Raw genomic sequence first — 16,116 nt, 5'->3', positions numbered from 1 at the left:
TCTTTTACAATAAGGGTAATGCTAAGACTGGGACCCAGTAATTGCTGGATCACAGAGTATGTTCATTTCCAATATTAATATTTACTAACATAGGCTTTCTTGTTATGGTAGGAAAGATACCTTAGCCTCTCCTATTCTCAGTACCAGGGTAAAATAGTACATTAATTTCCTTTTATTAATGTTATACCCTAAATAGCTGATTTTGTTATTTCTCTCCTAACGTGAATGTTTATTCTTTTAGAAATTTCATTTTCATCATAAAATTAATATATACTTATTATATGGAAAATTTGGAAAATACAAAAGAGTAGAAGGAAAACAGTAGTCACCTTATTCCCATGAGCCGTGATATTGAGTACTTAATACTGAGATAATTTCCTACGGAATTTAAAAAGTTATAATTTAGTTTCAACTAATTTTAACAATCAGCTTACATTATGCTGTTTTAACAAATAAATTAACAAAGTAATAAATTATGTCTTAAATATATCAGGAATTTAGATTATTTAAATTTCTGATTGAAGAATTTAGGAAGCAAAGAACTTATGAATTTTATATGGTAGTGACAAAAACAGTATTCCACGTTTTATTAAGTTATTGTCCCGTTTTTGAATAGTGTTCTTTTTACAGAGACAAAATTATCATTACTTTTAAGACAGTTCCAAGACCTGTATGGAAATTATAATAGTAACAGGAATTATTTCAAAACTGCTTTTAAAAAGTTATTTATACTTGTATTTATCATATTTGAAATATATGTATCTTTGGAAGTTTTATGGGTTTTCATGTCTTTATGAGAATTAAAAATGTGTTTTCAACAGTCTAAAACATGCAATTGGATCCCATAAGCTATGTGAAATTTAAGTGGTGTGATATAAAAATTAATAACCCATATATTATGAGCAAAATTTGTAGTGTAGTTCTCACCAAACATAAGATTTGTGTAATCTCAGTTGAACTAAAATAAACTTGTTTTTACTCCTGCCACATGGTGGCGCCACTCTAGCTTGTAACGGAAGTAACCAGACATTCATTGTTAGTCTGTCGTGTTTTACTTTTTGCTTTATGAAAATAGCTGGAAGAGATATTGGTTTCTTTAATGCTAGTATTTTTAACAGTCACTAAACATTTAAAAATTGTTTTATGTCTTTTTATATTAGCATTCATTGAGTTGGTATGAAAGCTCATGCTGAAAAATGTACGCCCAAATATCTGTTTTTAGACAGATATTAGCTGTAATTTGGCGCCATGAAGAAAGCCCAACGACTCCTTAATACACTTTATCATTAATTTAAAGAAGAGCAATTGCTCAATATTATAGATAATACTAAGCAAATAAAGAGCATCATCAAAGCAGAAGTATGTTGCAAAGTTGTAGATATATTGGTTCTGTAAACGAATTCCCCATTTTTTTCTTGTGGGAAAATCAGCTTTGAATTATATGCAAGATTGTAAGAAACATATTTCTTATAAAATGCAACTGAATCACGTTGGGGCTTATCTTAATGTTGATCTTACAAGCAAATACTGCAGCAAGACTCCAATGCCCTCTTTTGCGTTTTCAGTAATATTAGCACTAAATGAAGGGCAAGCGATGTCAGGTAATTTGAATAGGAAACAATTATGAGAAAATGGAATTATCACAAGTTGGATCCTATAAGCATGTAAAATAATGTATGATTTGTACCTTATTCATCATTCACATGGCTATACTGTGTAGAGTTCATCTTTTGTATAAACCATTTAGCTACTGTTGCTTAGTAATAGGTGTACTAGTCATTACATAATAAAGTTCCATTAAAAGTTGAAAACATTCCTTTTAATATTGTACTCTTGTGCATATTAAATTTATCAGCCCATCAAGAGAATGGATTAACAATTCAATGTGAAAGGAGAAATAACAATGATGAAAATCAGAAGAATCAAATTGGTAAGTAAAACCCAACTCCACGTATATATATATATATTTATCTATTCAACTCAAAATTGATGATTTAGTTTCAGCAAAACATCATATATTATATTAAATTAAAATCGTTAAAGTTTTATTGGTTTTGACGTTTTGTGCATGTTTAACTTGCATTGTTTTATAGTTGGTATAAAAGCAATAATAAGCACGTGGCATTTAAACACCAATTTATGTTTCTACATGTTTAAGTAGCGTTATGTTAAAGTAACATAGTTAACACTGGGGTCTGTGAAAATTATTTGTCCTTTAGAAGAGTTGTATCTGACTCCAGTTGAGGAACATGGCTGTGGTGTTGGAAACTTTGAGTTTCCTTTTGCAGATACTTTTTTCCCTCTGTTCTCTGGCTCTACCACTGTGACCAGGGTCCGTGGCAGGGAATGAAGTGGAGCCCAGATCATAGAATGCAGGTGCAGGAGGCAGGTGTTGAGGGGATTGCTGTGTGACTGTTGTACAGAGGTGGGCAGCTGGGACTATGAGCTGGGGAACCATGATGTGCTAGAAGAGGAAAGCATCTTCGTTGAGCTGCGTTATGAATTTTCTACTCCATCTCTCTCTCTCTCTCTCTCTCTCTCTATCTATCTCTATCTCTATCTCTATCTCTATCTCTCCCTCCCTCCCTCCCTCCCTCCCTCCCTCCCTCCCTCTCTCCCTCTCTCCCTCTCTCCTTCTCTCTCTCGTTTGCAAAGATCCTGCCTGAATTGCTGAAAGGCAAGCACTGTCTGTGTAAATAGTTCATAATAAAGTTCTCTGTCTTTTAGAATTTATAGAGCCCTATAAATTCTGGGATTGTGTTCACTCTCCTTTGGTGTTTGCCCGCATCTGGGAAGACCAGGTCGGTTGGATACAGAAAATGAGCCTTTTGTTCATCATATCCTATAGTGCTTCTTTAGTTTCACTGTTTGTTCATCATATCCTATAGTGTTTCTTTAGTTTCACTGTTTCCAAAAGGACTCCCAGAAAATCCAGGCTGACATTTGAGCCTTTGAGAGGAAAGTTCTCTGTGCACCCAGACTGCCATCTTCAGGAATCTCCCAAATCACAGCTCATCCACAGTCACAAGGTCACCAGTGGGACAAGCACTTTATTGAGTGCTGGTCAACTTGGTTAAGCAGACGACTGTTGTTCTCAGAATCCTCTTCCATGTGAAACTCTGCATTAGAGATGGCCCAAAGATGGAATTGCATAAGATTTGGAAGGCGGAAGAGAAGCAGTAATAATTCCTCTTGTTACTGAGTCCAAGCTCATACTACTCCCCATGTGACAAGCCAATAAATCGAGAGATGTGTTCCCGTGGCAAGGAATAGAGAGTTTATTCAGACAGCCAGCAATTTGGGAAGATGATGGACTAGTGTCCCAAAGAACCATCTTCCCCAAGTTAGAATTCAGGTTTCTCTTACACTTAAAGGGGTGGCGTTGGTGGTGTGGTTACTTGCTGCAAGCTTCTTGGTGCCAGAGTCCTTTGTTCTTGAGCTGTCCAGGGAGGTCCAGTCACAATGTTCCCATAAACCTCCAACAAGACAAACGTTATTCGGTGTTCTGCAACTTTTTATCTCTGTATGAATGGAAAAGTGTTATACCTTTAAAAGTCAGCACCTTGAGAATGGGTTATACTATATATTTCAGGCTATAGGCAATATTCTTGACTTGAAGCAAAAGTAATAGAATACAAAGGTTAAAGTAAAATAAGCAGATACAATATGGAGCCAGATTTGTTCTGCTCTATTACACTCTTAGACGGTCACTGTGATCAGGTACAATGATAGATACAGGGATTCCAGGCAGGCCCCACGTTGTCCTTTTTCTCCTCCATTCTATTCCAGCTAATCTTTCTGACTTTTGGTTCTGCCAACCAACAGTGACCCCAGGCCCATCATCAGATGCCTGACTGTATATCCACCGAAGAGGTAACAGCTTTCCAAACACCTCTCAATGAGTCTCTCTTCACAATTCCATTTTGATAGCTGAAAGTGCTTAGGTTCTTAGATTTTCCTTCAAGCCCCAACTCATCCCTCTGTGCCACTGCTTCAGGCAGGCAGGTTAATGACCCCTTTTCTGATCCCCTGACTCCCTTTTCCAGAGCTTCGCTTCTCCAGCTCCTCCTGTATTTGTAAGGTCTAATTCCTATAATGAATCCTTATTCCTTTATTCTACATCATTCACAGGGGTTCTGCTAACCTGGCTGACTCTAAGTGGTACAGTTATTGATCTGAAACGGATTCAGTGGAACAGAACGTTCAAGATAGGGAGTTGGTATTGATTCTCTGATTTTGCTAGGTGTAATGACCCCATTGCCACTGGTAAATGGGACACTAGTAGTCCCTAACATTATGTGCCTATAGAAGAAAGTGCTGGGTTACCAGGTAGCTGTTGTCACTGAATAATTTAGTGGAAATAAAGAGTATAAGGACTGTGGGTTGCTTCTAAGTACCATAAAGAAATTAGGGAAAGAAAATAATGAACTTGGGGTAATACATTTTCAACCCAAGGTCCAGGCAAAGAACTAGAAATTTTCTGTGACTGCCCTGAAAGAGATACTTATTTCTCATAGCTGCAGGGTCTGATATTTCTGAAAACCCAACCAAAGACTAATCCCATGAGTAGGGGGATTACAATAACAAGTTAACTCAAACTCTCTTATTGTTAAAATTAGGGCATTGATTGACGTAAAGTTAGGACCCTGAAAATTGAGATGGCAACATGTGGGCAGATTCTGATAAAACTGAGGCCCTAGGAGGCCCTCAGCCTCCTTTGCTTGTGGAAGCAGACTTTCTTCCCCTGTGTGAGGAGGTTAGTCTCCCTTTGCTTGGAGTACCTGTGACGACCCACCTATTCTGTGGGGAAATGCTGAGACTTCTCAAGACCCACCTCCAGCACTTTCATTGCTTCTATATCTGTAGCCAGACTTAAGATCTCATGGGCACAGGTACAAAATAATGAGATATTATACATGTCAAAAGAATTACAAGGTTTTTCTAATTTATATTTACATGGCCAGAAGTTTATACTGTAAATTTTTTCTCTTTCCTTCCCTCCAAAGACTTGCAACTCTTTGCCAAGATTATAGTACACTGGGGAAGGGAAATAACCAGACTTTTGGGAGATTTCTGGACACTGGCTGTGAAATGATACTAAATCTTGGAAACAAAATAAGCCACTCTTGTCTGTTTATCAGAGTAGGGGTTTATTGAGGCTGAATGGTTACTGGTATTTTGGTTCAGGTCCATCTCACAGTATATGCAGTTGGGCTCTGAACTCACCCTATGGTTATTTCCCAAGTTCTAGAATGCTTGATTGAAAGAGACACACTCAACAAATGGTAGAATCACTATACTGGTTATCTGATGAGTGAGGACAACTGGAAGATACTAGAACTGCCTCTCAATTCCAAAATAGTAAATCCAAAATAATCCTACATTCCTGGAGAAACTGTAGAGATTAGTACCTCCATAAAGGACTTAAAAGTCGCAGGGTTGATGATTTCCAACACATCTCCATTCAACACGTCTAATTGGCCTGAGCAGAAGACAGATGGCTCTTGAAGAATGACAAAGGGTTATTGTAAACTTAATCAGATGGTGAATACAAATGCAGCTGCTGTTCCAAATGTAGTTTCTTTGCTGGAGTAAATCAACAAATCCCTTGACATTTGATTTGGAATTTCCATATTGATATGGAAAATCAATTTTTTCTCTATATATACCTGTTAGCAGAGACTGCCTGAAGCAACTTTATTTAATTTATTATTATTAGTTTTTAAATCTGGAAGGGCCAGAAATATATTTTCAATGTTTCACCTCAGGGGTATATCAACTCTCCAACCCAGTCCGACTCTATTCCACAAAGAAATGATTGCTTCCCCATTCCACAAGACACCACATGGGTCCACTACCTCGATGGACCAGGGGAGCATGAGGTAACAAGTACCTTAGACACCTGGGTAAGACACATATATGCCAGAGGGTGGGAAATAAGTCCCAGAAAAATTTAGGGATTTACTTCTACAATGAACTTTCTTGGGTTTCCATGGTCTGGGACAAGTTATGATATTTCTTCTAAGGTTAAAGTCAAGTTGCTATATCTGGTCCTCCTACCATTAAGAAAGAGTCACAATACTTAGTCTGCCTCACTGGATTTTGGAGGTAACATATACCTTATTGGGTGTGTTGTTATAGCATAGACCTATTTATTGGGCAATCTGAAAGGCTTCCAATTTTGATAGGACCCAGAAAAAGTGAGGGCTCTGCAACAGGTCCAGGCTGCTATTCAGGCTTATCTGCCACTCTGGTTGTATGACCCAGACAATTCATTGGTTCTTAACGTGTCTCCTGAGCCTTGGGCAGACCTCTTAGATGAATTACAGAGCAGACTTTTAGGATCTGGGAGCAAAGCCATACCATACTCTGCAGATAAATATGCTCCTTTTGAGAAACAGCTCTTGGATTTTTACTCGGTCTTAGTAGACCCTAAATATTTGATCATGGACAACCAAGTTACCATGTGATCTGAAATGTCTAATATGAAGTGGGTGTTGCTTGAACCCACAAAACCATAAAGTTGGGCATGCATGGGAGTGGTATATATAAGATCAGGCTTGAGCATTTCTTGAAGGTACATGTAAATGGCATGAGCAAGGGGCTCAGATTCCCATGGATCTTAAGTGTCTCATCTTTTTCAGCTTGCACCTATGGCCACATCAAGGTCAGAGGCATACTAGTCATGAGCATATAAGTATTAGTTGCAATCCTGGGGTGGGCAGAGAAGTAGACTAAGGTTGGAGCCAGAAAAACAGCAGCATTTAAAGCAGGAAGGAGAAGAGAGTTGACTGTATAGAAATCGTCATGGTGTCACTGACCACATTGTGTTCTTATATTTTATTTATGAGCCTAGCTTCCCAAGTAGACTGTGAACTCCTTGAAGGAAATAATTACAGCTCATCTTTTATGTGCTTCTATTCCTAGCAACTGTCCCAATGCTTTGCACATAGGATACTCAATATATGTATATTCAAATGAATGACTGAATAATTAATTAATGGAAGGACTCTATGGCTTGACCTTTCTGCTTGGTGCTTCCATCATTTAGTGTGACATTTCACAGTAGTAGTTCTTTGTATCTTTTTATTTTTATTACTATTTTTTTATTATACAAGGAACACATATTTATGGAAGAAAATTTAGAAAAAAGGAAAGCTAAAATAGAAATTGCCCCTGCTATCAATAGAAATGCAATGTGAGCCACACACATAATTTAAAATGTTTTACTAGCCACGTTAAAAGAGAGTATAAATAAATAAATGAAATTAATTTAATTTTTAAAAAAAGTTTATTTTTTTGTTTTTATACAGCAGGTTCTTATTAGTTATCTATTTTATACATATTATTGTATACATGTCAATCCCAATCTCCCAGTTCATCCCATCATCACCCCTCCCCCCCCCGCCACTTTCCCCCCGTGGTGTCCATACGCTTGTTCTCTACATCTGTGTCTCTATTTCTGCCCTGCAAACCGGTTCATCTGTACCATTTTTCTAGATTCCACATATATGTGTTAATATACGATATTTGTTTTTCTCTTTCTGGCTTACTCCACTCTGTATGACAGTGTCTAGGTCCATCCACATCTCTACAAATGACCCAATTTCGTTCCTCTTTATGGCTGAGTAATATTCCATTGTATATATGTACCACATCTTCTTTATCCATTCATCTGTCAATGGACATTTAGGTTGCTTCCATGACCTGGCTATTGTAAATAGTGCTGCAATGAACATTGGGGTGCATTTGTCTTTTTGAATTATGGTTTTCTCTGGGTATGTGCCCAGTAGTGGGATTGCTGGGTCATATGGTAATTCTATTTTTAGTTTTTTAAGGAACCTCCATACTGTTCTCCATAGTGGCTGCATCAATTTACATTCACACCAACAGTGCAAGAGGGTTTCCTTTTCTCCACATACTCTCCAGCATTTATTGTTGTATGTAGATTTTCTGATGATGTCCATAAAATTACTTTTAATAATATATTTTATTTAATCCAATAAACCCCCAATGTCATTTCAACAGGGGGTCAATGTAAAAAATATTACTGATTTTTTCATACTAAATCTTTGAAGCCTGGTATATATTTCACCCTTACAGCACATCTCAGTTTGAACTAGAAGTGTTCAGTAGCCACATGTAGGTAGTGGATAAGTATTGGACAGCCCAGTTCAAGACTTTTTAATGTATATATAATGATGCAGCTATACATAAAATTATAATTCTCCCTCCACAAAAATTAGGTCAAATGAAACCTGCAGTTTTATAGGTTTTTAAAATAAACTTTAAATTTTAGAATAGTTTGGATTTACAGAAAAGTTGTGTAGATACTACACAGTTTCCATATACCCCACACCTAGTTTCCCTTCTTATTAACATCTTCCAGTGGTAACCATGCCACAATTAATAAACCAATACTGACATTCTTGTTAACTAAAGTCTATACTTTATTAGATTTATTTAGATTTTACCTAATGTCCTTTTTCTGTAAGGCTTGCTTGGAGACTTACAATAAACACTGTACTTTCCTTCACCATAACCTGATGTCAGTAGATTGGCTTTACTGTGTGTTGGGTGAGTGGACCCAAGTTTGGTGTGGTAACACTATAAATAAGAGGCACAAGGTCACTGATCTCACACAGCTTAGATCTGGTATGGTAGGTAGAGGGTCACATAAGAGGATATCCCCCAGAAAAGGCCTCCCAGAAGAATTGATATCTAAGTTAGGACCTGCTGGATGATTATGATAAATGGTGTGTGTATGTGTGTGTGTATAAAGGGGAAAAGGGGGATGGTAGGGTGCTGCTTAGAGAGGGAAGGTACCAGACTGAAGAAACAAAGGAGTGATCTGGGGGCCCCTGGACTTAACTGTGTTGTTGATCTGCCCAAGCATAGGCTCTGCCAACACCCTGGATGCCTGCTCCTTTCCAACAGGGGTCTTCCTGGAGGAGGCCCTTGGGGTATGACCTGGCTCTTTCCTCACAGGCTGACTTAGGGCCACTCTGTTTTTAACATGGGCCTCATTCCACCATCCTCCATTTAACTTCAGCACCCTGGCTCTGAGCCTGCATCCACTCTGACTTAATTCTTTACCTACATAAACTTTCCTTCTTTCAGGCCATGAAAGCTTTCAGAAGGATAACTATAGAGAACATAAGTACACCCACTGCCTTGGGGTACTATTATTGGTATCATAAATAGTGTACCTGTTTCATTTAGTAAGTCTCTTGATTGAAAACCATTTTCTTGTTGGCTGAATTATTTCCTTATCATCTCATTTGTGTTTTATTTCATCAACAAGAATGTAAGCTCAGTATGGCCAGGAACCCTTGTTCTATACGCTCATTTCTTCACTTTTTAAAAAAAGGGATAGATAACCGTTAAGAGTGTTTAGAAAATGTTTCTTGAGTATGGGGATTTTTCACTGCTTTGCAAATAGAAGTGAGAATGAGGAAACCCAGGCAGTATTAGACTATTTCACACCGTCTTTCTCCCCGCTTCATACTTAACTAATAAGCTCCCTTCTCATTTCACTAAGAAAATAGAAGCAATCAGAGTACAACTTCTTCATCTTCTCACTCCAAATCTGCAACCCTACTGCCTCTGAAGCTGTGCTCTATGCCTTTCTATTTAATGGATGAACCCTCCCTGCTTACGTTAAGGCCAACTCCTCCATTCATGTACTGGACCCCATCACCTCTGCCAACTCAAGGACTTTAAAATGCTAGGTTCCATCATCTGCATTACCAGTTTCTGTCTCTTGCTGGATCATTTCAGTCAGTATGTATAAATATTCTATACTATCTTCTATGTTGTCTCATACCCCTGGTAAAATATATATCTCTTGCTTGACAGTTTCTAATTCAGCGTCACAGGGAGGTAAGGAAGTGCAGGTTTTCTTGTTTTTTTTCCCCACTGATTTCTCTGCTATGTGCCTCTTCTCCCTCTCCCAGGGTTTCTTAAAAATATTTATAGTATGTTTAAAGTTCTAATTTCAAAGGAATGCATATTTATTACATATAATAGGAAAACGGAGAAAATATGAAGAAGAAAATAAAGATCACCTTTTAAAAAGGAGAGAGCAGCTTTGTTAACAGCTTAGTGTTTTAGCTTCATATATGTACATTTACAAAGTTGTAACAATGTGGTATATTCAGTTTATTTATTATATGTTTTCTCTTAACAGCAGGAGTATTTCCAGATCATTAGTATGGCTTTAATGGCTGCATTTGTATAGAAATTGCCATGATTTATTTAGCCATTCTACTACTGGTAGATATTTATATTTCCCCCAGTTTTTTACATAATAAAAAGTGTTACAACAAAATACTGTACTTCTATGTAATTATTTATGCACATTTATGATTATTTCCTATGAATTAAATTAGTAGAAATAGAATTAATGGGACAAGCACATAAACTCTCTCTCTCTTTCTCTTTCTCTTACTCTCTCTCCTTACCTCCCTATGGTAGCAAAGCTCAGAATCCGAAGTACATGTTTTTTCCACCACTGGACCTTGTTTGTGTCTTCAATCAGAAGCTTTCGGGTACTCCAAAACATTCCTTAGCTCTTTACTTAGGCTTTACCATTATAACTTTTCTTAAAAATACTATTATCACTAAATTACAAAAACTGTTCATGCTGGCTGTCACCATCATATAATATGGAGATGGGTAAAGGAAAAAGTCAATCTCTTGTGCTTGTCGTGTCCCGGTCCTTTAGTTCCGTGGTGGGATTGGGGGAAACTCTTGTTCCTGGTGTTATTTGAAGTCAAAATTCTTTCTCTGCACATGCCTTAGCTGCATGACTTGCCTTTTGTTTTGTTGTCTCTGAAAACAACCCAGTATCTGATCAGAAAAAGGATAGGGTGAGCTTGAGCTGGTTTTATGAGTATGGTAAGAGTTACTTGTTGAAGGCATGATAAATATGAAAGACTTTTGAAAAGCATCCTTGATGTAACTATTGAAAATGAAGAAAGACATTCTGCCCCCCCTTATGGATTTTCAAGTGCTTTTGAAATTGAGAAAACACTGAATAAATCTGAAAGTAAGTTGAATGCCGTGCTGTCAGACAGAGATATTGATATTGTTTTCATTTAGAGATATTGCATTGTGATTTAAAATAAATTTGTTAGAATCATCTCATGTTTTAAAAAATTCATTTTAACAATGAAGAATGCCTTTGGCTATGCTCCCAGTTCAGGAGAATCTGCACAGTCCTTTTATATTGATTGAATAAATTAGACCTAAATCAGCAGTGCTACATTTTGCTGTTTACTAATCACAAGGTTGGTGAGTCAGAGCAGGCTGCATGGTAAACACAGTTCACAAGTACAATAATTGGGGTTCTCTAACAAACAACCAACAAGTGAAGTTTCTGTAATAAACATTCCTAATTAACAGTGCTTGGAACCATTAGGATAATATTTTCAATATTATAAGAAAGCTCCTTGCTCTTTTTAGTTAACAGAAGTAAGCAGAAAACTTTATATAATTATAAGATACGAAACATGAATTTAGCTTATTTTTATAGTCACTGGTATGTAACTGTGCATTCGCTGCTTCCCTTTTCTATCTATATGCAGCTAATAACAAACATAAACCGAACACTTATTATGTGTCAGGCACTGGCATCTCTATGAGGTACCTATTATTTACTATCCCAGTTTTTCAAAAAGAGGGAAGAGTGGAGAAATGAAGTATTTATTTAAGGTCACAGAGCTAAAATCTGAAGGATCTGCACGTAGGCCATCTATACCTAGAGGCTGTGCTTTAATTTGTTTCACCAAACAAAGGCTTTTTGTTAACCCAGTGTCTTTCAGTCTCAAAAGTCCTTGTGTCAATAACTTCCTAAAACTTCTGTCAAAAAAATAATGGTATTTAGTTTTAACTTAACTTTTCATCAGGGCTGAATCATGGATGTTTGGGGCTCCTAAAAATTCATTTCCACGAAGAGCTGCTGGGGGAAAGTATATATCTGTTCACTGAGCCATTATTTCAGAACTTCAAGAATATGTGCAGGCTGGGTCTTTTTAACACTTCACAGAAACATAACTCAGTGTGATGAGATCAACAAGCAACTTACATTTTAGTAGGCGGCAATAGGGAATAACAAAAGACTCCATTTTTCTGCTAAGCCATTCTGTACTTTTGCTAGCCTTCACCTGCTGATTAATGACCTCCTGCTGGCACAGCCGATTCAATGAGAGACCCGACACAGATGGACACAGATGTATACAAACAATGTAGGGAATGGGGGCATCCATTCTCCTTTTGAAGTGATGCAGTTTGGGGGTTAGATTTATGATGTGTTTTTATTGGCAACAGTGGCTCCTATGAGGTTTCTGAGAAGGTGCAGAACGAATGTTTGCTAGGCTTTGAATGTCAATTGTTCAGAAATTGCGAAACATATGCTGGTCAATGAGTTTGCTGTCAAAACAGAAAAGATTGATAGAGAGGAGGACATTTCTTTAGAGAACAGTAGGCAATCCTATGCCTTTGAGTGCCCTTAAGGGAGACCAGTTTGCAAGGCTGGTGTTTACTCTTTCATTTGGTTTAGTTGTGGCATTTACATAGTAATGTTTTCAGTTTAATATGGAAATGTTATTTTAAATCCTATACATGCTGCATATAAAAGTGTCCGAATGAATTATCTTATGTGTTTACTATTTCTCCATGTTTGTTTATGTGCCTATTTGAAACTACTCTTTGCCAATCCCTGCTTTCATTCTGATATAGTGTCAGCAGGATCCCCTAACAGGGAATATGTGTCCCTCTGGTGCCTCTAGTAACAAATTCCCATATTTCAGGGTTACACCAAATTTCATACTAACCCAAGCTATTTCTTTTAATAAGTATCCAGGTTGGCGGTTTTCAGTTGTGGTGTTTTGGTTTCCCAGTCTTTGAAACAGCACATAACCCTTGGCTGGCCTGAGGGGGTATGTAATATATGTGAAAGTCATTTGTCATTTCTGTAGGAGCAGAAAAGACATTGAATATGGCTGATCTGGTGACTAGAGACGTAGCAGGCAAACATTTTGTAATTGGCTCAGATGTACAAACCACAACAGCTTTATTTTCTATAACGACTTACTTTCTAACTCCAGTAACCATTTTTCTTGGTATCAGAAAACTTACTTTAAGCAAATATAGGGTTTTCTTAGTTAGATCATAATTTTTAAAGTCAATTAAGGATTTTCTCCGCCAGTTTAGGTTTCCCCCTCTCCATCCTTGGGATGATGTCTAAGTTCTAGAGGGCTTAGTGGTGTCCTGGTGTTGGTTGGGGGCACCAGGCCCATGCTGGTACCTGCTGGGATGCAGTGCTTTGGGTCTGGCCTGCAGCATTATCGTTTCTGTGTGTCCAGATGTCCGAGTCCCTCTAGGTTTCTGGTTGTTGATATACATGTTCTGTGTCCTTTTTCATGAAATTGAAACCCTTCCAGATTCACTAAGGCTCTCTCAGTTAATTTCCGTGCTTTTGTGTGCAGATGAAAATTCATCTGTGCTAACGTCAATTTGGCAGAATGGGGTTGTCTTGGGCTCTCTGGGCCCACTGTCACTACAGCACAGCTATCTCTGCTCTGGTGGATACTTAAAAGGATATTGTCACTCAGGCTTTCCGACAGGAATTAGGTAAGTCTCCTATTCTCAGCTTCCTACAAACCTCTTTGGGGCTCCATACTGACCCTCCCACCCCTCTGGTGGGAGGGGGTATGAAGGTAGGACACGGAGATCCTCATCAATGTCTTAACTGTCTTGCTTTTATCTCCATCATCCCTAGGATTTCCCACAGACCTAGAAATTTGTATTAAATCTAGGGTTTGTACCAACCTATATTCTCAGAGATCTTTTTTAAGACATAGATTTTCTTTTTTAAACTCAAGGGTTATAACCCAAACTCAAACCCCTTTTCTTTCATTCTATTGTTTCTAGAGAAAGTTTCCAAATTTTATTTTGAAGCTTGAAAGCAGAGAATTGTTCTTTTTTCTTTTGTGTTCATTGTTTCCTACCTCCTTCAATACAAGTCAGGACTTCCTGCCTGACGTGAGAAGGATCACAGGGTGAATAAAATACCCATCACAGGGTGAAATAAAATACACATCCGCTCATATAAAAATGTTACTTTGTCACAGAGACAATTGGGATTTGGAATTAAGATACCAGTTTACTAACACCTTTCTACGAGATCAGAGAAGATGTAAGTGATTACCTTCTGAGATACTGTATGAGGCACTGGTTAAAGGCATGAACCATGGAGTCAGATGGTATGGATTCAAATCCTGGGAATGTGTAACCTAGGACAAATTATTTAACCTCCTTGTGCCTCAGTTTCTATAACTGGGCTAATAACTGGAGTTGTTATGAGAATTAAATAAGTTAGTGTGTGTACAACACTCAGAACAGAAACTGTTAAACAGTAAGCACTTAACAAATGCTAGTTGTTATTGTTAGGTGTTGCCAGCCCGTGTGTTGAAAACATCTAAAAGTGGTTATTATCTCACATATACATGTGTTCCAAACAATACACATAGCATCAAAATTTAGACATTTTTTCCCCTTTCCAGTTATTTTGCCCATGTTAACTACTTTTAACTTTGTTTTTCACTCTCTTGATATAATTAATTAGTTGCTTAGGCATCACACAGATAAAACTTACTTTATGCATATGGAATTGCTCAATACAAAATGTAGCTACCAGAATTGGTCAGATTATGAGGTTAAGGGCATAGTCCTCCAGACTGCCAAGTCTACCCAAAACTTCTGACCCCATTTGAAAGGAGTTAGGAACCAACTACAAAGTTAAAGAGAAGAGTCTACACAACACTATCCTTACTTCTGACAACTTCAAGTTTAGGGGTTTCCGCAAACCACACTTAGGTTCCATAATATGGTAGAAAAACTCAAAGAACGCTTTGAAACCTATTATACTCATGGTTATTTTTATTACAGGAAAAGAATACATTAAAATCAGCCAAAGTAAGAGATGCATAGGACAGTCTGGGAGGATTCCAAACTTGAAGCTCCCATTGTGCTCAGGGATGGGTTAACTTCTCAGCATCAGTGTGTGACAATACTCACAGAGTACTGTCAGCCCAGGAAGCCCACCTGAACTTTGGTGTCCAGAGTTTTTATTGGGGCTTCATTATGTAGACATGATTGATTAATTGGCTACGTGGTTGAACTGAGTCTCAGGGTTGATCCATATCATGTAACTCAAAGCCCCCACCATAATTGATATGGTCTGTCTTTCTGGCATGGCCAAATCCCCCATCCTAAGACTACTGGGTGAGGCCAGCCCCAAGCTGAGTCATCTTGTTAACAGAAACCATCAGGTGTGATCCAAGGGGCCAACCATTTATAACAAAGACATTTATTTGTTATAATCATTTCCTATGATTCTGGAAGTTCCAGGGTTTAGAGATTCCCTCCCAGGAGCTGGGACAAAGGCCTGTCTTTGGGCAAGGCTAATTTCCTTACTACACATTAGTAGAAGTGTAAGCAAATTTCATTGTCTGTAATCCAAAATTTCTCCTTGTCTCTCAGGATCTGTCCCACTGCAATCTCTCACCTCAGCCTGGTTCAAGTTTGGAGATGATTGGTTTAACATTGTTTCTGTGTCCCCACTGCATACAAACATACTCTCTGCAGTTTTCCATAGTAACACCTACCTTTGTGTGAATTCTTTTTAAGGTCTTTATTTTTTGTCTCCACTCATATTGAGCTACAGCCTGACTCCCAGAGGTACTGCTTCATGTGCTTCTAATCCTCTTTGATCAGTATTTGAGTTAATGGATGTGTCACTGGGAACATTCACACTTAAGGAACAGTCCAGCGCAGAGTAAGATAGATGCCTGATGGCTCAGATTCATTCATTTATCAACTATTAGTCACATTTTTGTGTGCCAGGCACTATTTTGAACACAGAATATTCAGTGAAGCTTAGAGGCTAATGAGAAAGGCAGATATTTATTGCACAGTTAACCTCACATAAATACATAGAAATCGTGATAAGGCCTATAAAGCAAAACCTGTTTTACTGTTTCGGAAAAAAAAATTACAGGGTTCTTTGTAACAATAAAACAGAGGGGACGAATTTAGATGGGGGGGGCAGGA

At 37.9% G+C, this 16,116-nt stretch overlaps 1 protein-coding gene across 10 annotated transcripts in view; it reads left to right on the top strand.

Moving 5' to 3' along the window:
* The window catches only part of LOC115803651 (sal-like protein 2), a 900,219-nt gene that overhangs the window by 59,356 nt on the left and 824,747 nt on the right, over positions 1-16,116 (top strand). For 8 of the 10 annotated variants that reach the window (XR_016391489.1, XR_016391490.1, XR_016391491.1 and 5 more), the window contains exon 2: positions 1,856-1,930. The gene's annotated coding sequence lies outside the window, so the exon portion shown is untranslated. Of the gene's footprint in view, positions 1-1,855; positions 1,931-3,789; positions 10,404-16,116 lie in introns of those variants that run through there. The other 2 variants (XR_016391495.1, XR_016391499.1) reach the window with 2 other exon arrangements.

The sequence above is a fragment of the Delphinapterus leucas genome, chromosome 2, assembly GCF_059928025.1.
Source record: "Delphinapterus leucas isolate spDelLeu-1000000601 "Yukka" chromosome 2, BTC_Dleu_Yukka2, whole genome shotgun sequence".
NCBI classification, from domain to species: Eukaryota; Metazoa; Chordata; class Mammalia; order Artiodactyla; family Monodontidae; genus Delphinapterus; species Delphinapterus leucas.
This window is presented reverse-complemented; position numbering and strand designations above follow the sequence as displayed.